Genomic DNA, 21,822 nt, shown 5'->3' on the forward strand with positions numbered 1-21,822 from the left:
CAGAGATTGTAGGTTGTTTGGTTGGACTTGATCATCTCAAAGGTCCTTTACAACCATGAAGATTCTATGATTCTAGATATCAGGAAGAAATTCTTTACTGTGAGGGTGATGAGACACTAGAACAGGTTGCCCAGAGAAGTTGTGGTTGCCCCATCCCTGGAAGTGTTCAAGGCCAGGTTGGATGGGGCTTTGAGCAACCTGGTCTAGTGGGAGGTGTCCCTGCCTATGGCAGGGGGGGTTGGAACTAGATGATCTTTAAGGTCCCCTCCAACTCTAATTGTTCTATGATTTTATGAGTCTATGAGATCACAGCCACACAGGGAAAAAGAAACATTGTCCTTTTTGGTGGCAGATTGCCAGGCCATCAGACCATACCCTTGATCATGTGGTGAGCCAGGGGAAGCTGTGCAGCCACATATCTTTGCAGTACCAGCTACTCACATGACAATGAGAGAGTGGCTCAGACTGCCCCGTAGCTTACCCACTTCTGCTCCTCATCATGCTGTTCCCATGGGTGAGACTGTGTTAAGCCCCTCCTTCACTTTCTCATCACCTACATGGATTTTTTCTCCTGGACTAGGGAACGTGGGAAGGGGCATTAGGGGTGGTGGGAGCCTGCTTTTCCATCAGTGATACTGGACTGGCTCATGGGAACATTTTTTAGCTGCAGACTCCCAGCTACAGGCTGTGGAGAGGAGGAAGCAATGGGAGATTCCTGTGGTAAGCTTGACTTCATGTGCTGCTGACGTCTCTCCTCCACACAAACCCATCACTCATCCATTGCATCCTCCTGGGTGCCTTTCAGAGGAGGAGAGGCCATAACAGAAATACTGCCTTGTTGCAATTGTTAGTAGCCAGTCACAGTCCCATGGAAATCCACCACAGCCCCTTTTCCCCACCAGATTACATAGTCCTACCCTTCCTGTGAATGCCAACAGCTCTGTTCCTTTGAGGGGAAATATCAGAGAAAATGCTGAGAGAAAGCAGGTCCAGATCTGGGGGGGGGGGGGGACGCAGAATCCCCTTTGCACACAATATTGTAGGTATCTTCCAAGACATGACACAGCAAGAAAAGCCATGTTTGTTTGGGCACCTCCATGCTAACCTCATTCTCAAATTCCTTATAAACTTCCTTCTGGCTGATGTCCCTAAACCTAGCTTAGAGAACTCCACATTCATAATGGGGACATGCTAAACAGGATTATTTTTATGTATTCAGGTCCAGATCCCTTCACTTTCAAATGTGTATAGTCTAGTTTTCTGCTTATCCAAAAATACTCTTCTCTGCCTGAACCATGGATCAGTTGTTGCCTCATTGAATAGATGGGTACTTGTTTGGTTTTGTTTTTTTCTCTTTAGGCACAAATAAATCCCCTCTAAATGCTTTATTTACTCTCATTCATACTGAAATCCCCAAACATGTTCAAACCTGCCTATACCAGCCCAACTAGGATTTGGCCTCATAGGTGCCTTCAGACAACACCCCTGGCAGGTTCAAAGTCATCTTCTGTCTAATTTAGCACTAGAGTTTCTACCCAGGTGTCCTTGGTGCTGGGACATTCCTAAAGATAAAGGAAACACTGCATTATTACAACTAATTTTGTGGACATGGTTTACTTGCTTGTTTCTTGTAATGTCTGGATGGTGATTCCCTTGCCCATGGACCATGAACATCCTGAGATGGTGGGGTATAGGTTGCTCTGCCTCTCTTTTAATAGGAATGTGTGTCTGGCTTTTTGCAGTGGACTCCATTAAGGCATCACAAAGGGCACCAAAGGGACACAGGGCCTTTCTATAGGGCACAAGATTGCTGCTCCCAGACAAACCCATGTCTCCAGAGCTCCATATGCTGATGTATGTCAGTTCTTACCTAGCTGCTCTGACAGCCATCATCACCGTGAAGCCATAAACTAGGCCACAGCTCACCCATTTTTAGAAATTGTATTACTCAGTGGTTGCTCAATTTACCTTTTTTCAAACTTTTCCTTTTACTTCTCCTTCTTCTAAGCTATTTTTCCTATTTTCTTCTCCCCTGCGCATCATTGTTAACAAAGGATTTCCCCTAAGCATCCTTGCTTTCTGTTGCTAATCTCTCCTAGCCACTGGGAGACACAGTTTGAGTCAGTGCAGGAGTTGTGTCCCCTCGGCTCAAGATAACAACAGAGCAGCTGCCTCGTGTGGTAATGGGGAGCCTGCATCACTAATAAAAGAAAGGGTAACATTAAGTCACTTTTGAAGGGGAGGAAGCCTCATTCAGAGCATCCTCATCCTCCTCTAATTCAACTGCTTTTTCCATTTCCATTATTTAAGTCTCTGTAAATGAGAGATGGATAATTAGGGGCAGTGGGGAAGCTCAGGGGAAACAGAAATGTGAGAAGCAAGCAGCAGACTGTACTAATTTCTTCTTTCCAAATGTATGAGGCCCCAAAGATCACTAAAAGACATATTAGATCAGGGCTAGCAGGAGCTGGGGAGTGAGCTGCTGTGTAAACCTCTACAGGAGCTTTCCCTTCCCCGCAAAAAAGTTCGGCACAGTGCCACAGCTCCCCAGTACATCACTACCCCCACACTGAACACAACTGCTTGGTGGTCTCAGGCTGGGAATATCCATGGGAGAAACGCACTGCAGAGGCTTCACATCTCTACACTGAGAAAGGTGTGTATTTGGGAGCATGGAAAAAAATGGGAGTGTTAGGTGGAGATGTATGTGTGGGTCCTATTTAGAGCTTGAGACCTGGAAGGTCCATGGGTCAGGGGCTGCAGGTCCCATATGAGGTGCAATCTGCTCTGAGACAGCATGAGGAGGACAAGGACAAGGAGTCACTTTTTAAGGACAGAGGATTAAGAAGCATCCATCTGGGACAGAAGCGATCCTGACACCGCTCTTTTCCTTGCTAGTGCCTCCCCATACGATCATGGGAAATTACTCAATTTCCATTCTCCTTATGGATGTTGTCTCTCAGGAGGGGTGGTCCCACCTGGACAGAAGACTGCTGAGAAGGGAAGATTTTTCCCCACAGATCGGTTCAACCTCAGCAAGGCCAAAAATGGGGGAAAAAGAAAAGGAAAAAAGAAAAAAAGGGGGAAAAATAATCAGAGGCTGCAATTACAGTCAGGGTTATTTACGCCCGATTTTAATGAAAGGCCCCTAAGGACTGAGGAATGATATTTTAATGTCCTTCAGACATGACCTGAGGGGAGATGGTCCTGCTGTAGGGCTATGGGGATGGGACAGGCAGTGCTGCCCTGTTCCACAGCTCCTGATTGCAGACCAGTGGATGCTGGGGAGGCAGCGTCAGCTCACTCACAGTACAATAGGATTTAGCTCTCCATGGGTCCTTGCAGGAATGTTGCAACAGGAAAGAGGGAAGGATCTGGGGGGAGATACAGGAGTGTCCAGCCAACCAAACCAATGTTTCTCTGCCTATCTCATCTATTTCTCCCAGCTTGACACAGATGGTGGCTGCGCCACTGACCTTCTCAAAGAAACTCCAGCCCACGCTGTGGGGGAGGATGCGGTGTCCTGGATTTCCCACCTCACACCCCCATTTTCTGTTTTTCAGCAGTCGGGGTTGGCTGCGAGGAGGAAGGGGAGGGAAAGACAGCAGCTCTGTATTAATGAGTTCATTCCTTACGAGAAGCCTGGTAGAGGTTAGTATCCATCCCTGCGGCTACCTGAAGCCTCCCAAGCCGCCCCTGAATGAGACACAGAGATGGGTGGGCGCACGGAGGAGAAGAGGTGAGTGGGAGCAGGGAGAGGAGCAGACAAAAAGGATGAGCAGTGTGTGTGTCAGAGAGATCGGATCTGCGGCACGCTCCTGCCTTTCCCCCACCTGCCTGCAAACAGGGAAGGGAGACAGCCTGCCGGATGAGCTTTGCAGGGAGTGAAAATGGAACAGGACAGCCCCCCTGGGGCATTGCTAAAAAAGGGATGTTGTGGGCATGGCTCCCTAAATGTGGTGCCTGCTCGGGGTGGGTTATAGCCATTTTTCCTCCTCCCCAGGCTCTTCACTGTGGAGGGAGAGTGGTATACCTGCAGTGCTCCTTTGGTCAGAGCCTGGAAGGCTCTCTGAAGTTATGCTAGTGATAAGGGAGTTTGTGAAGGAGGGAGGAAACCCTAAGATTTGGAGTTTTATGACCCCCACGATGAACACATGCAGACTCCTCCTTTCCGTCCATTGCTTGGTCTCCAAAATCCTTCAACTCCCTCCCCAGGTTTTGCATGTAATTGATGTGCACTATTTGTCTGCTATGTCAAGTCTTGTGAGGGCAATGCCATCTCATCAGGGTCCGTTGTGTTTCTGACAGCAGTCATGCAGGAAGCTGACTGAACATCAATCTCTACCTAAAGCTTTTGGTGCGGACACAAAGGTTCTTAAAATCACATTTCTCACTTACACTATTAACAAGGAAGCTGTCATTTTCCAGAATAGTCATGGGGTAGGGTGTCCTTCCCAGGAGTTGTGGGAAGCCATGTTCAAAACACCTTTCTTTTAATTAGGATATGAATTATGATTTCTTCACAACTGAAGAGCTCCAACCTCCACATAGAACCATCTTCTGCAAGAGCATTACCATTTTGGATGACTCATCAAATATCCATCAGGCCAGACCAAGGTACAGACCTGCCAGTGTTAAATCTTGGAGTACATACCCTAGGACATGCGTCCCATATCTTGCAGGAAAGTTAAAACCATCTCCCTGCTTGTGCCTATTCAGTCACACACAAAGCGTAGGGATCGCACAAGGAGTGACCAAGTCTTGTCCTGACCCAGAAGTGCCTCACCAGGTGTTCACCTAAGACAGAAGGCTCCAGATCAAGAAGGGATCTGAATTCACATCATCCCGGCTGGCCACCCCTGTTCACCCACCCTGAGAGTGCCTTATTTCTTCACTCAGCCCCATAAACAGAGGGTTTCCACATCAGGCCCTGTTAGCTGTGCTTGAGTTTGCATTGTCATCTGGTAGAGTGCAGAGAAGACCATGGAGGCTCAAAAGGCAATTATCTAAGAGCAGCCAGGTAGGGTCTTGCTCCATCTCTGAAAACACACTTTCTTCACCTTAATTTGGGGACTGAAAAAGCAGTAAGGACCTTTTTCTTCTCTTTCCTCATCTTCTCTCTCTAAATATTTGTTTGGATTGCCTGTGGCATTTAGAACAGCTAAAATTATCTCAATTAAATATCTCCACTCTTTTTCTTTGTTCTCTTTTTCTTTCTGGCTCTTTCCTTCCAGGCAGCTGGAACACATTCTTTAGACATTCTTTAAAAACAAAAGAAAAAAAACACGCTACCCCAGACACCCAACAGCTAAGATTCATGTAGCTTCAGTTAGGCTTTATTTAGAAACATGGATGAAATAGATGATGTGAAAAAAATGAAAAGATCCATGCCCTAGTCCTCATCACAGGAAACAGGGGAGTAGTCTTACCTAGTCCACCAAAGTCATCACTTTGTGGATTACAGGTCTACTGGAACTGTGGGAGAAAGGGCTAAAGGGTTGCACACTGATTTTTGGGGTGTACTTCGTGCCACGAGGTAGGAACATGATAGTGCTGTTGTGCTCCAGGATGTTCCCCCTGCCTGTCCATGTGTTCATCATAACAATATCTGGCCCTTTTTATTGACCCTTCAGGTCTGCAAATTCCCTGCCAGTCTGTTTTGGGAGAGAAAATTCGTTCCCAACATCAAATTTGGCAGCTGCCTCATCCCTGTGCCTGACAGCATGAATCACCAGAGTTAAGTAACAAACCCATTTATACATCAAGATACCATCACTGTCCAAGCAATCATTCTTATGTTTTTCAATGTGAAGCCGATTACTGTGGATTCTGCCTGTACTTATTTTATTCCCCCTCCTTTGTTCCCTAATTTTCCTCCCAATAACTTCTGGATTTTTTGCAAAACAGAGAAAAACTTCAGAAGGGGGCTGGGATGCTAGGCAGAGTCAGAAAATATTTTCCAACCCCCAAGAAAAGTTGTTTACTACTAATTTTGTGAGTTTCTGGGAAACCTCTCAGGGAATCTCACCAAAGCCTTTTTGGCAAGAAAAAATGGTTTGCTAATGAGGTGGTACACCACCTGGTTTGTGTATTATTGTCTTACAAATATATCTACATACCCCCACACGCTTTAATGCACCTGTTATTTTTACAAGGGTTTTCTTGGTGCTTTTTTTCTGGCTTCTTAGTACGTGTTTTATTGCTCTGGTCTATTGACAGTTATTAAAAAAGTGATTCCCGAATGCATTTGGTTTATCCTTCTGAAAATGAAGTTTTGATGGGTTGAAATGGCGGTGGGCGATCCATCTCGAAAGAAAGATCTGGGGAAAGCACAGCGCATTGTGAGTTTGTGGAGGCAGAGCGGGATCTGCAAATGTTATTAAGCCTGGCAAAAGCAACAGGACTTGCAAGCTGAGAATAACTGCAGAATTGCAAGATTCAATAATTGGCACAAAATAAATTTAGGCCGAGACTTGTGTCTCTCAGTGCTTAGCTCCAAGTCAGAAGTCTCAGACTAGGTGTTCTCCTGTTGTCTGGTCAGCCTCGGTCCATCCAGAACACAACCAAGGAGATGGTCATTGCCTTCTCTTTTCTGCACAGCAGCTGAGGTACCCCTATAAAACTCAGAAAGTTCTGCCTCAAATACCTTCCTTTAACTGGAAACAAGAATTTTACGAGCACAGATCTCTGCTTTTCCAAATTGCCCCATCACTCTGAGTGAAATCCATCCAAGATCTCTCAGGCCTCTCTCTTCGTATAACAAACTCACTAGTGCAAACACAAAACCATAGTTTTCTCAGAAAAGAATGATTCAGACCCAGGGAGAACTTAAATGGTAAGTCTGGGGTTTGTTCTTGCCTTGTCTCCCTAGCAGTGAGTGTGGGGGTATTTCACTACAAGGAAGACTGCAAATATTCACGCAGATCCAGATAATTTTTTCTTAGATAGCGGTAGGACCTCAGTCTGCATCTGTCCATCCAAGGTACATGTATCAAAGATGTGGATACTGCACATAAAGACAGCAGTGCTATTATTCATATCCTGGATTCCTAAAAGACAAATCTTAAATGAAAACTTTAAAGAATGACTAGTGACCCCCCCCGACAACGGACGGGCTACCAATCTCAACATCTTTTAGACATCAGGTTTAAGGAGGAAGAAGGAAAGGGCTATGTGACAAGCATAGTTTGGCAGTCGGGATTCATTAATTCTGTTTTTCAAAGATGCATTTATCTCTCCAGAATAACAACTGAGTTACCTCAGGCCCCGTATTCCATCCTCTTTAGTATGTCCCCCCACAGCTATTGCAGTAGGTAGCAAGCACCCACAGTCCCCTTTGTGCCATTATCTCATTCTTTCCCTAGCATATTAAACTGCCATCAAAGATGAGGTTTGCAAACATAGTTTGTTGCCTACTGGAGCCTTACATTTCAGAGCTATTGCTGCTGCTGTTGCATATTTTGTACAACTTTTTCCAAGCAGACCATTTTTGCTAATGGGCTCACTTGGGGGTCTGCTGAACTGCAGGGAAAATGGAGACAAGCAACCTTCCTGCTGGGAGACCTTTGCAAACCTCAAGGAACCTTTTTCAGAAACAGGATTTCCATGTTCTTAATGAGATCATTTTCAGAAAAGTCTGGAAAAAGAGAAAGAAGAGAAAATAGCGACAGCAAAATAGAGATAATCACTAAAAATGTTTTTCAAGTAAACCAGGAGCCCACTCAGTGTAATGAGACAGAAAAATTCAAGAAAACTAAAGGAGGAGCATGTGCTTTATTTGATACATCAGAGCAAAGTCAGTATGTGAAAAGCAATAGCGTCTTGACCCTGCAGTTGTCTGTCACTCCCCTGGTGCAGATAGCTGTGTTAAGAGTAGAGAAATAGGACAAAATCCCATCAGTGGCATAGTTTGGTGCCCGGAAGTCTGCAATAAAAACTAAGATTTATGACAAATCTGGTGAGCTGAATTGGATAAAAAAGTTCAACTCTCTGCGCCTCCATCTGATTGATGCATTGATCCCCATTAAAAAAAACCCTGTGCACTCAGCAAGGGGTGATGTACCCACACTGTCCCACGAAGGCCAGCTTAATGCCTCTTGACACGGACAGGCACGTCAGCTGTTGGGATAAGCTTTCAGTGGTAGCTTTCTACACGGATGTAATGCAATATCTTTCAAAAGGCTGCATCTGGCTGCCAGATGCGTATTTTAAAAAGCACAGGCAGATCAGTCTTCAGTGATGGGAAAACTGGAAGAATGGGAGGAGGGAAAATAGGGACAGAGGGATCTCCTGTCATCTGACATGGCCAAAGCTTCAAACACCTGAGTGGGAGTGGTAGATCAGTTGGTTGATGGCATGAAATGACACCTCCAGAATGTCTCTGCCCACCATGCCAACATGATTTAGCAGGCTGACACTTTTCTGATGTTTCAAGAAGTATAGGGAGGGAGGTGCCAGTGAAGATGTACACAAGAACATTTAGCTCAAAACCCAGTCTGCAACATTTTCCATGAGTTATAGAAGACTATAAGAACAGAAAAAAGAATGTAATGTTATATCACCAGATGCTCTCCTAATCTCCAGAGATTTGTGGCTTAGGCACTACACGAACAAAAGTAGGTAGTTTCATATTTGTGTGCTCTTCATGGAATTTTTTTACTTCCATTAATCTGCTCAGTCACCTTTTGAGTGTCTGAGATCTATAATATCTTATGGCTGGGACTTGCCCAGCTAACCAGACATTATGTGAAGAAACTCCTCCTTTTTCTTTGTTCTGATCTTGGCACTTGCTCATTCCAGCTGATAACCCTTTCAACTGATAACCCTTCATCAGAAGACACAGTAGCCAATCAATTGCTAATCTAACTCACTAGATCCTATCCTTCCTTTTACCCTTTCTTTTTCCAGACTGAATAAACAAGGTTTACACAACCACTTCCTGTGTGGAAGTGACTTTATCACCCCTTTCCACTGGTTAGGTTTTTTTCATATCCTTTCTGGGATGGGGACACCAAAACAAAACAGACAGTATTCAAGATGTGAATGAAATGGGAGTTTTGACAGGGAGAATTAGGATAGGTGAGATAGGACAACAAGGCAGCCCACACTCTACAGATGCCCTGGGCTGTAGGACACACAAGTGACCTGAGGAGAGCACCAGAAGGAAATCACCCGTCTGGATGGAGTCCTGAGTAATGTGCTCTAGGCAATCCTGCTTTAGCAGGGGAGTTGGACTAGATGATCTCTGGAGGTCCTTTCCAGCTCTGAAATTCTGTGATTCCATGATTCTGTGAAAAGTGAAGTACAAGGCTACATATCAGAAAGTTTCTGGCACAGGGGGTCAACGTGGGGACAGAGATAGAACCAGGAACAGTCTCACTGGGGGAAATAAGTGTCATATGGACAGGGTATTTTTCCAGCAGGAGATCACAGTGGCTATCCGTCCCTCTTTCATGACAATGGAAAGGCTGTCAAAGCAGTTTTCCCAAATCTCTGCATTTGCACGGTGCAACATGTGTGTGGTAGGGAGAGGTGTCCACAGCTCTGGCTCAAAAAAGCAGCATCTTCTAAAAGCTGTGATTTTGACCTGCCCACAAGGCAGCCAGAACAGTCATCCCAACTTCACTCCTCCTTCCACTTCATTCACTCCCCATAGCAGAGCTGTCTATGGAGCTCCAACTCTTAGATCTGAATTGAGCCAGAAGGACAGGTTTAATTTCTTTCTCTTCAATGAGGGAAAGTCTAAGCTTCCAACTTCTTCCATATGACTTGTTAAGTCTTCCTTCTGACGACTTTGCTCATAGACTTTCAGTTATGATATTTCACCATCTGAATAAGCCAACTTCCCAGCAAGACAGTTCCCAAAGTTCTAATTTAACCACGATGTAGCACTTCCTTCAAGGCTTGTTCTTTTTCAGATCCTTCACTTCATCGTTTCCACTAGCACTGCTAACATTTGCAAAGTGGTAGCGTAGCTCATCTTTCAGTAAGAATTTTGTACCCGGCTGAAGCTTGAATATTTCCAGCAAGGCAGAGTGGGTTGTCAAATACCGCAGTTCCTGTGTTGGGATCATTTCTTCCTGTCTGAGGAAAGCTGGTGAGAAACAGAACTGCTTTGGTTTCTGCAGCCACATTTCTTGACAAGAAGAAAGCTGGTGAAGCAAAAATGGATATCTAGAAGGGCAGAGCCAAGTCACAGATGAGCCAGGCTTCCACACAAGCTGACCTGTCAGGTCTCCCTTACCAAGGGAGAAACGCGCAGATGGCTCCTTGTCATTCGCTCGGAGACAACAGGGCTTGGATGATGTGGGCTCTATGAAGTGATAGCTTAGCCAAGCCTCTGAGAAAACATGTTTGGAGAGGTGTTACCAGTGAAAATGTGGCTGTAAGAATTATTCCTATCTTGTGTATTTATCCACACAGACATTCTCAATTGAAGATCTTTGATAATTGTTGACCTGATTGGTCTCTTCTAGTTGATGTTTGGGCCAGGTGTTTGTTTAAACATAGGCTTAAGCATTGGTGATAGATCCAGAGACAGCTATTGAATAAGCAGGTCTAGATGTTCCTTCCAACTTCTTGAATATGGCACAAGGGGAATGGACTGCAGCCATATTATATGAACTCCTGTGGAGCATCTCCCTGTGCCATTTTCAGAGAGAGAGAACTGGACTAGATGGACCATTGATCTGACCTAGGAGGGTGCATTTTATTTTTCTGGATGCCTGGTGTTTTTCAAGAAGCCCAAGAGCATTCAAGCCATCATCACAGGGCAGAAAGATGTGAGATGGGTCATGAAGAAAATCTACAGTCCTCTGGAGTAGGAGCTATGGGACAGCTGGTATAGCCTAAGGTATCACAAATAGTACTGAATGTGTATATTTAGGCAACCTGAATGGAGTTCTTGTGGTGGGACTGTATTTGAGATGAAAGGAATGGTTCAATTACCTGCAGGACAATAGGCAGGTCAAACTGCACCCCAATCCCAAAGATTTAGGGGTTTTCCTACCCTGGGTGTCACTAGTCCCTGGCTGCTTTATTTGTACGGGCTTTGCTTCTGCACAGCAGACTAAGAAGGGAGCCTGGGACAGTAGTGAACTCAGGGGAAAAAAATACAATGTCAAGAAGAAAATCACAGAATATTCTCTCTGCTGTATTCTCCCAGTTCCTAGCAATCTGTAGATTAAAGACTTCTCAAACTGGGGAAGAAGAAAGGTTTTAGGTTTCAAACTGAAAGAGGGTAGATTTAGATTGGATATCAGGAAGAAATTCTTTACTATGAGGGTAGTGAGGCACTGGAACAGGTTGCCTAGGGACGTTGTGGCTGCCCCATGCCTGGAGGTGTTCAGGGCCAGGCTGGACGGGGCTTTGAGCAGCCTGGTCTAGTGGAGAGGTGTCCCTGTCCATGGCAGGGGGGTTGGAACTAGATGGTCTTTAAGGTCTGACCTGAACCATTCTATGATTCTATGATTCTAACCTGTGTGTAATGCTTTCCGATGAAACTCACTTTCTGTGTTTCTCTCATTGCTTCCAAACCGCATTGTAGTTCAGCCATGTACAAAGTCCCATGAAACATCTAGAGAAGATTCAGCATGATCTTGATGATGTATATAAGTATCTGAAAGGAAGGTGTAAAGAAGATGGAGTCAGGCTCTTTTCAGGGGTCCCCAGGGACAGGACAAGAGTCAAGTGTCCCGAAAGCCAGAATGAACAGTAAAAGTCAGAAAGATAATTGTATTCCAACAGGTTTTGTGAAAACCAGGCCTACAGCAGAGCTGAAGTAGCTCAGCTGGGAGAGCGTTAGACTGAAGATCTAAAGGTCCCTGGTTCAAGCCCGGGCTTCAGCAGTGTTTTCTTGTAGTTTTCTATGGCCAGTGCTGGGCTCCCCAGTACAAGAGAAACACATACATACAGAAGAGTCCAGCAAGGGGCCGTGATGGTCATGATGATGATGAAGCAACTGGAGTATCTCTGTTATGAGGAAAGGCTGAGAGTGCTGGGACTGGTCCGCCTGGAGAAGAGAAGGCTCACGAGGTGTCCTATCAATGTATACCAATACCTGAAGGAAGGGTGCAAAAAGCATGGAGGCAGTCAGTTTTCAGTTGTCTCCAGGGTCAGGACGATAGGCAATGGGCACAAACTGAAACACAGGAGGTTCCCTCTGAACATCAGGAAACACTTTTTACTGTGAGGGTGACTGAACACTGGCATAGGTTGCACAGAGACGTTGTGGAGTCTCCATCCTTGCAGATATTCAAAAGCTGCCCAGATAAGGTCTTGGGCAACTGGCTCTGGGTGGCCCTGCTTGAGCAGTGGGTTGTACCAGATGACCTCCAGACCTCTCTTCCAACCTTGACCATTCTGAGTCTATGAAACAGGGACATAGTTTTACAATTCAAGGGCCTCAGCAAAAATAGTGATATAAAGGGGTTTTTTGTTCCCTCAACCTTGAGCTGCCTGTTCCTAGTCCTGTGTCATGGACTGGCCCCATAAAAAGGTACTAATGTTGACCCACTGGTGTATGGGACCATGCAGGAAATCAAAACTGTGATTTAGGAAAAGGAAAAATGCCCTATCAAAAAAGAACTGATTTTAGTCTGCATCACAACCGACACTGAAGCAAGTCCTCTCCCTAAAATTTGTCTTTTTCCAGGCTGAAGAGTTTCTGGTGTGTCTACCTGTTGCTTATAGGGAAACAGCTCCAGATCTTTGATGAAGTTTTCTACTCTTTCCTGAACCTTTTATTCTCTTACACTGACCTTTATAAAATGATAATATTCAATGTGTGGGCACCCCAAAGAGTTCTACAATGGAGTAGCTGTGTTTTGTGTTTTGCTCTCCATCCCTTTCTGACTAATTCCCGATCTGTGGAGTCATTCAGGCAAACAGCAGAGACAAGACCTGAATTGCCAATTGTCCAAAAAAAAGAAGTAAGAAGCAGTGAACATTTGACTATTGATTTCTCAAAAAACAACTCCAATAGTCATCTGTCTTCCCCTCCATAGCAGGGCAGAGACCTCTTCTTTCTGCCTTTCATTCTGATGGTGCTCTTTGATCTCTGGATGTAACCGTTATCAGATCCTGCAGAACTTCCAGGACATGACTTCCCTATCAGGATTTGGATAATGACTTATGTGTAAGTCAATGACATCATCACCTTTTTAAGCCTTGAAGAGATACCACGGGGCCGCTGAGCAAATCACGGAATCACGGAATCATGGAATCTTCAGAGTTGGAAGGGACCTCTAGAGATCATCTAGTCCAACTCCCCTGCTAAAGCAGGATTGCCTACAGCACATCCCTCAGGGCTGCATCCAGGCGGGTCTTGAAAATCTCCAGAGAAGGGGACTCCACAACCTCCCTGGGCAGCCTGTTCCAGTGCTCTGTCACCCTCACCGTAAAGAAGTTTTTCCGTGTATTTGAACGGAACTTCCTGTGTTCTAGAGTGTGCCCATTGCCCCTTGTCCTGTCACTGGGAACCATTGAAAAGAGCCTGGCTCCGTCCTCCTTAAACCCACCCTTTAGATACTTGTAAACATTAATCAGGTCCCCCCTCAACCTTCTCTTCTCCAGGCTAAAGACTCCCAGCTCTTTCAGCCTTTCCTCATACGGGAGATGCTCCAGTCCCATAATCATCTTGGTTGCCCTACGCTGGACTCGCTCCAGTAGTTTCCTGTCCCTCTTGAACTGGGGAGCCCAAAACTGGACACAGTACTCCAGTTGTGGCCTCACCAGTGCAGAGTAGAGGGGGAGAATGACCTCCCTCGACCTACTGGCCACAGTCTTCCCTATGCAGCCCAGGATGCCATTGGCCTTCTTGGCGACAAGGGCACACTGCTGGCTCATGGATAATTTGCTGTCTACCAGGACCCCCAGGTCCTTCTCCTCAGAGCTGCTTCCCAGCATGTCTGCCCCTAACCTATACTGGTGTTTGGCATTCTTCCTTCCCAGGTGCAGGACCCTACACTTGCTTTTGTTGAACCTCATTAGGTTCTTCTCTGCCCAGCTCTCCAGCCTGTCCAGGTCACGCTGGATGGCAGCATGGCCCTCTGGAGTGTCGGCCACCCCTCCCAGCTTGGTAGCATCAGCAAACTTGCTGAGGATACACTCTGTCCCCTCATCTAGGTCATTAATGAATATATTGAACAAAATTGGTCCAAGTATTGACCCCTGGGGGACACCACTGGTTACAGGCCTCCAACTGGACTCTGTGCTGCTGATCACAACCCTCTGAGTTCTGTCACTCAGCCAGCTCTCGATCCACCTCACTGTCACCTCATCTAGCCCATACTTCCTCAGCTTCCTAATGAGGATGTTATGGGAGACAGTGTCAAAAGCCTTGCTAAGGTCAAGGTAGATGACATCTACGGCTCTCCCCTCATCCAGCCAACCCGTTATAACATCATAGAAAGCTATCAGATTGGTCAGGCATGATTTGCCCTTGGTAAATCCATGCTGACCACTTCCAATAACTTCCTGTTCCTCTACGTGTTTGGAGACGACATCCAGAATGAGTCGCTCCATTACCTTCCCAGGGACAGAGGTGAGACTAACCGGTCTGTAGTTCCCTGGATCCTCCTTCTTGCCTTTTTTGAAGATTGGAGTGATGTCAGCCTTCCTCCAGTCCTCAGGCACCTCTCCTGTTCCCCATGACTTTTCAAAGACGATGGAGAGCGGTCTAGCGATAACATCTGCCAGCTCTCTCAGCACTCGCGGGTGCATCCCGTCAGGGCCCATGGATTTATGAATGTCCATCTTGGCCAAGTGGTCTCTGACCCGGTCCTCCTCAACTAAGGGAAAGTCTTCCTCTCTCCCGACCTTCCCCCTTGCCTCCAGGGTATGGGATTCGTGAGGGACGGCTTTATCAGTGAAGACCGAAGAAAAGAAGGCATTCAGTAACTCTGCCTTCTCTGTGTCTTCCAAATACCTCTATCAACAGTTACCACCCACTAGCAGGTAGGACCAGAACATCCATTGCCCTCCTGCATACTTCAGGAAACCCAAGCAACCTGATATAGTCGAAGATGTCTCTGCTGACTGCAGGGGGCGTTGGACTAAATGACCTTTAAAGGTCCCTTCCAACCCAAACTATTCTATGATTCTATGACTCTATATAACAGCCAGTCACCCATGACTGTCCTTTGCAGACTTGATGTACTCAGGCAGGATCCTCTGGCTCAAGGATGCACCAAGTAGAAAATGCCTTATCTTTGACCTTTTACTCCTACTGTCTGTCTGCATCTAAATTGGAAATGAGCTTCCTGGTCCCAAAACTGAGTGAGAGTAGGTCAGAACCCTCTGTATGGCCCATGTGCAGGATTAAATTATATCAAAATTGGTATATGCCTAGACCTCATTTTGTTATGAAAACAGACCTCAGGCAGTTGTGTATGTACATCCCAGGCATTGCCCTCAGGTTTAAGAACAGCTTACACACCGTGGCTATGCTGAACTGCTCTGACTTCATCTACCACATGGGAGAAATGCAGCCTTAGGCACTAAGGGCAGAAGCAAATCAGATAGCAGATGTGCAGATCGTGAGTCAGGGAGCAGTGGAATGGCACGGGCTTAGCTTTCAAGCAGTCCTGGTAAGTAATATTTTGACCTAGAGCTAGAGTCATGGTTTAACAAGTGCACTGGAAATCTAAATAAGGCCAGTGCTTGTGCTTGGGCACTGCCCAGTGCTCCTCCATGCTGCTTAAATCTGCCAACACGTGCCCTCCCAGGCAATGTCCAGACACAGTTCAGGGATAGCAGGGGGCAGGAACCATTCCTAAGGGGTGGTTTGAACATAATGAATCTACTTCTGTTGAGGCAGTGGGTGGAAAAGGTTTTAGCACCATGACAGATGTGCCCTACCAGATGGCATTAGTTCCATCAAGCAGGACAGATCAGTTGTATTTTCTTCTGGCACTATAACTCTCCCTGTAGAGGACACTTGGTGTTTCCTACCACCTCTCACTTGGTGGCTGGCCACTGGCACCCTTACCTCAGGCATCCTAGAAAAGCCTGCCACAGTGAAGATAAGCATTTGGAGCAAAGCTTTGTTATGGGTTGTTGAACATATAAACCACAGCTAGCTGAGGAAATCCCTTGAACTTGAAACAGTCATTGTCCAGAAAAGTTGTGTCTATCCCATCCTTGGAAGTGTTCAAGGCCAGGTTGGATGGGGCTTTGAGCAACCTGGTCTAGTGGGAGGTGTCCCTGCCCATGGCAAGGGGGTTGGAACTAGATGATCTTTAAGGTCCCTTCCAACCCAAACCATTCTATGATTCTATAAAAGGTAAGAGAGATTTTTAGGGCTGGAAGTGTTTTGCGGGGGGAGATACCATGTGCATTTGCCCTGTTCTTACTCCTTCCCACGTACCTGTTCATGGACAGTACTGGAGGATGTGTGGTCTAAGCCAGCACTGTTGTTCACATGGAGGTGCTACTGACTGGTGGGCTTGCTCACCTCTCACATGGCTGCAGTCTGGCACAAGGAGGTAGCTGCAATCAAATTGTTTTGAAGCCTAATCCAGGCAAAGGAAAGACTCCCACTGATCACAGAATCACAGAATGGTAGGGGTTGGAATGGAACTTCAGAGATCATCTGGCCCAACACCCCTGCCAAAGCAAAGTCACCTAGAGTAGGTTGGGCAGGAACACATCCAACTGGGTTTGGAAGATCTCCAGAGAAGGAGACTCCACCACCTCCCTGGGCAGCCTGTTCCAGTGCTCTGCCACCCTCAAAGTAAAGAAGTCTTTCCTCATGCTGAGACAGAATTTCCTGTGCTCCAGTTTGTGCACCACTGAGAAGAGTCTGGCCCCATCCTCTTGACACCCGTCCCTTAGATATTTCTTAGCACTGGCAAGATCCCCTCTCAGTCTTCTCTTCTCCAGGCTGAACAGACCCAGGTCTCTCAGCCTTTCCACATCAGAGAGATGGTCCAGTCCCTCATCATCTTCATAGCCCTCCGCTGGACTCTCTCCAGTAGTTCCTTGTCTTTCTTGAACTGGGGAGCCCAGAACTGGACCCAGTGCTCCAGCTGTGGCCTCACCAGGGCAGAGTAAAGGGGGAGGATAACCTCCCTCGACCTGCTGGCCACGTTTCTTTAATACATTCACGATCTTTTTAATGCACTGATGCTAGTAATAAGGCCCCATGCTGACATTACAGGACATAAAGAAATCCCCAGAGACCATAATGCTGCTAGAAGTGATGAGAGCAGCATACTTGTCTGCTCCTTCTCCCTAGGACCTCGTCTCATCCTGGCTGAAGCAGGTTTGACTCAAGCTTCAGTGTCAAAATTTGCCACATTTCCCTGTTTTTGTCTCAAAGAAGGGTTAAAAGCCACCCCTTGCTCTGTGGTTCTTGCTCACTGTGAGGCAGCGAGTACAGGATGAATAACGGTGGTGGGCGGCAGGCAGAGTGGGGGTGGCTGCCCTGCCAGCACCTTCCCCCAGCCCACACACATACAGCTCCCTCCTCTCACTGCCGTTCAGGTCCCTTTGGCATCAGGGCCCCCACACTGATCAATCAGCACATGTTGGACTCCGATAACCACCTCTTCCCGAGCACAGCGCTGCTCCAGCCCTCAGCTCTCCCCCACAAAGACTCACAGTTCAATCTTCAGCTCTGATTTTCTGCTTTTCATAGTGATTTCGGCCTCTTTCTCTTAATGCTTTCAGTCCTGATTAGCTGCTGCTGTCCTTCTCCCCCATCCTTGTGACACCTTTCTCCACCTTTCCCATGAAGAGCTGCTGGCACGGATCACTCCGCACGCATCCACTCTGACCGCACAGCACCAGAGCTATATCTCAGCCTGCAGTGAAAGATCAGCCAGCTAAGTAAATGGGAAATCTTCAGCAGGAGATTAAAACCCTTTCCTCCAAGAAAAAAAAAAAAAAAAAATAATCAAACCCAGCTGAAAAAGGGTAAACAGGAAAAAGAATTCCACAAGGCATGTGGTCACTGTAGGAGCCTGACTAGGTCTGTTAGTACACCTGGGAAAGTTCCCACTGAAAATACTGAATACAGATCACACCCAGCATTACTGCATACGCAGTGCTTGCTTGGTTGTGTTTTATGGGGTCAGACAGAAGACCCCCAGACCTCTGATTTGCAGTCACTGTGAATCACTGCTGCAGTGTCAATATAGCTGCTCTGATGAAAAGGGCATGGAGTAAGCCATGCATTCTCCCAGCATCGCCTTCTCTATTTTGCTGATTGTTTTTGTGATGGTTGGCATTCCCATGCAGTGCTTCTGCTATTGCTTTCTTTTTAGGTTCTTGTAGGACCCACTGTAATATATCATACAATCATAGGATGGTTTGCGTTGGAAGGGACCTTAAAATCATTTAGTTCCAACCTCCCTGCCATGGGCAAGGACACCTCCCACTAGACCAGGTTGCTCAAAGACCCTTCCAGCCTGGCCTTGAACACCTCCAGGGATGGGACCTCCACAGCTTCTCTGGGCAACCTGTTCCAGTGCCTCACCACCCTCATAGTGATAAATTTCTTCCTAATATCTAATCTAAATCTGCCATCTGCCAGTTTGAAGCCATTACCCCTCATCCCATCACTACATGCTCTTGTAAAAAGTCCCTCTCCAGCTTTCTTGTAGGCCCCCTTCAAATGCTGGAAGGCTGCTGTAAGGTCTCCCCAGAGCCTTCTCTTCTCCAGGCTGAACAACCCTAGCGCTCTCATCCTGTTGTCAGAGAGGTACTCCAGCCCTAATTGGGCTAATTCGACTGTATGTCTGCTTTGTCCCTTACTCTGTCAATGACTAGCTTGAAGAGAAGACGATTCTTCTATTCATGCCTCAGTTTCACCCATCAGAAAATTGGACAAAGTACTCCAGAGTTGCCTTTGAAAATGCTCTGAGATCTGACAGAGAGAGCTAGCCGTGACAGAGATAGTGGCAGACAGCACACACAGACAATAAAAGACATTGCCAGCCCTGAAGATTAATTTTCTAAATTACATGGCAGCTACAAGATGAGGAAAAGAAAGGATTATTATTTGCGTACCATGGGAGCAATAATCCTGCGATTACTACTCCAGGCATAAAGACATTAAGGCTTGGTTTGTGCTGCAGTGCAGAGCTCTTGGAGGTGTAGCAGTGCTGTGCCATGAACAGACAGCTTGCGTGTGTTCATAAAAGTAACACACGCTTTTGCGCACCTGTGTAGAGTCCAGACTGCGATGAAGACCACCCACGCTTGCATTAAGAGCAGTCCTTGCATCAGTGGGTGTGCAGGAGCTGCCGTCCATACCCTCTGAGAACAGATTAGGTCTGTGCATGTTCAGCCCTGCCCTTTCTCAGCCCATCCAAGCTGCTGCGGTTGGCATCTAACATCTTGGCAGATGAAATATGAATCATGTTCTAAGGCACTGACTGTCCTCATTGACTTCTGAGGGAACCCAGGGTAATCAAGGTCTTTCCTGCATTAAATGCCTAAAGTTGAAGAGAAGTTCTGCCCCAAAGAGCCTCAGGCAGTTGCCCATGACCTGGGAGTCAGTCCTCGGCCACCCATAGGGGAGTCCAGCTGTTCCTAAGACCTCAGCTGAACAGTCAGCTTTTCCAAAAACTGAGTTTAGAGCTGCAAATCCAACCCTGCTTCTTTGTCCAGTGGGAGCTGCTTGGATTTTAAAAGGCACAGGGTCCTAGTTCTCCTGGTGAACATGATGTTGTGCATGACACATACAGTGTTGGTCTTTAGGCAGCAGAGATGAGGATCAGGGCAGTTCTTCCATTCAGGCCATCCAGCAAGCCCCTGGAAAATGTAGAGTTAGGATTTCTTCTCTTTGTCTATACAGCATCCTAAAATTGGGTTTGTGTTATGCCAAAAAAAAAAAGGAAAAAACCAAAATATTCTCTTTCAGATTTTCAGATGCAGAAACTGTCCAAGACCTGCTCTGAACACTGAATGCTAAAGCTGGAGAATAACAAAATACTTTTTGGATCCATGTCAGTTCCTCAGAGATACTAAACTAAATAGACAGTCGAAATACCTTTGAAGGGTCTTGGCTTTAGTATCTATGTCTGATTAATTAATTGTAATTTAGACTGTTATTTGGGCTGTTAAGTATTTGGACTGTTAACTTTTAGGGCAACAGGCTATTCTTTATTTTTGGTTTGAATAGCGAAACCTAATTTTATTTGTGACTGCAGGGTGCTGGTGGAGGAAAAGGAAAGAACATGAAGCTCTGCTCATTGCAAGTGGAAGTAGGCTATTTAAATATGCAAATTGCATTCCAAAAAGCCCAGAGAAGGAGGATTGTGGAGCTCCTGCTGTTGCTTATGAGATACGGAGATTTTTTTCATTTCCTTGCCCAGGGTGGGAATCATTTCTAGGGCAAGAGTGAATACTCTTCTGACAGCCTTTGGGAGCACACAGGAGGTGACAGACTGGGGAGAGTTCGGTAGTCCATGTAGAAGGGTGGGTGGATTTCAGTTTGGTTCCCAACAAGCATCTGCAGCACAGGAAACATCCTTGGCAAAGCTCTGCAAATTCAGGAGAATAGTTAATGTAAAAAGTACAAGATTCCAGTGCAGGTCTGATTTTAATTACTAGATAGCTTGTAATGCTTTAAACTACACTTAGATCGCCTTTTTAAGCTGCTTGTCTTGTGCCACATGGGTTGGAACCTTCTGCTTTGCTTCAGTCTGTGGAAATTCAACTATGTTCTATAATCCCTCATTACAAGCAACTGGAAATGTCTAGAAGACAGCCTGTCCTGCTGAGTTTTTTTCAGGAAAAAAAAAAAAAAGCTCACAGCTGGAAGCTTAGCAAGTCCCAGCCAAGCAGAAACCAGATAAAATTAAAAAATGGACAGCAGAAACAAATGCAAAAGTGTCTTCCTTACGAGCAGGTTCACCAGCCATGATCAGAAGATGCTGGCCAGGTCTCTCATCCCCCAGGGATTTTGGTGGAGTCGATTCCAGGCCCAGGCTCCATTTCTTTCACCCTGCTGACACGGGGAAACTCCTCAAGTCAGTTTGAGTCAGTGTCTCTGCCTCCGATATTTTCATGCCAGCCTGGTTACGTGGGTGATTCTCTGCTCTAGTTTTCAAGCAGAAGTTCTCACAAATTGACGGAGGAGGCTTTGGCACCTCCGCAGGAGGAGCGAGAGAGAGGGAGAGAGAGAGAAGTATATGGAGGAGGAGAAGAAATGAAATGGGCTTTTTGAAAACCATAAAATTAGCATAGAAAACGGCGGCGGCTTTTCTTTACTCGGACTGAGTGAGAGGCAGTACAGTTGCTTGCTGATTTTAAAGCCACGCCATTAAAGATCTTAGTGGTTGGCCACAGATGTGCAGGATTGCCTGTTGCTTGAGGGAAGCTAGTTTTGCAGTTGCAGCTCCAACCTGAAAGCTTGCAAAAGCAGAGTTCAGAGTTTACCTTGGCTACGGATTTGCCATACAAGCTGCCTCGTGCTGGAGCCAATAAGAAAAAATAAAAAAGCCTATATAAATAAAACCAGGACTAGAAGGCTTGCAAAGCCTCTAAGGATGTGGACTTTTTTCATCAAAAGCATTTTTAGGCCTTAAGGTCTCAGATCATCACCTCTAGTTTTAAACATTTAACTGAAGTTTCTAAGTTAAGAGCTCTGTTTTTTTTTTTCCCCGCAACCTCTTGGTATAATCAGTGGAGATAAAAATCATCTCCTTTGCAATTCCAGTACTTCCCTGGGGAAAGACCATTTACCTCAGGGTTTGGAGAGGCAGTCGGCTTTCCCCACTGAATAAATTAGCACCTCACAGCTACCTGATATTTCTGGAGCAAATGTGAGGTACCCGCACACAACCTTCACTCCATCATGTGCTCAGGCAACAG

At 46.1% G+C, this 21,822-nt stretch overlaps 1 non-coding gene across 1 annotated transcript; it reads left to right on the top strand.

The window, feature by feature from the left end:
• The first annotated feature begins 11,773 nt into the window (after positions 1–11,773).
• TRNAF-GAA (transfer RNA phenylalanine (anticodon GAA)) lies at positions 11,774–11,846 on the top strand. The gene has a single exon. It is a non-coding gene; the product is annotated as a tRNA-Phe (tRNA).
• The last annotated feature ends 9,976 nt before the right edge of the window (positions 11,847–21,822 follow it).

Source organism: Larus michahellis, chromosome 2 (assembly GCF_964199755.1).
Source record: "Larus michahellis chromosome 2, bLarMic1.1, whole genome shotgun sequence".
NCBI classification, from domain to species: Eukaryota; Metazoa; Chordata; class Aves; order Charadriiformes; family Laridae; genus Larus; species Larus michahellis.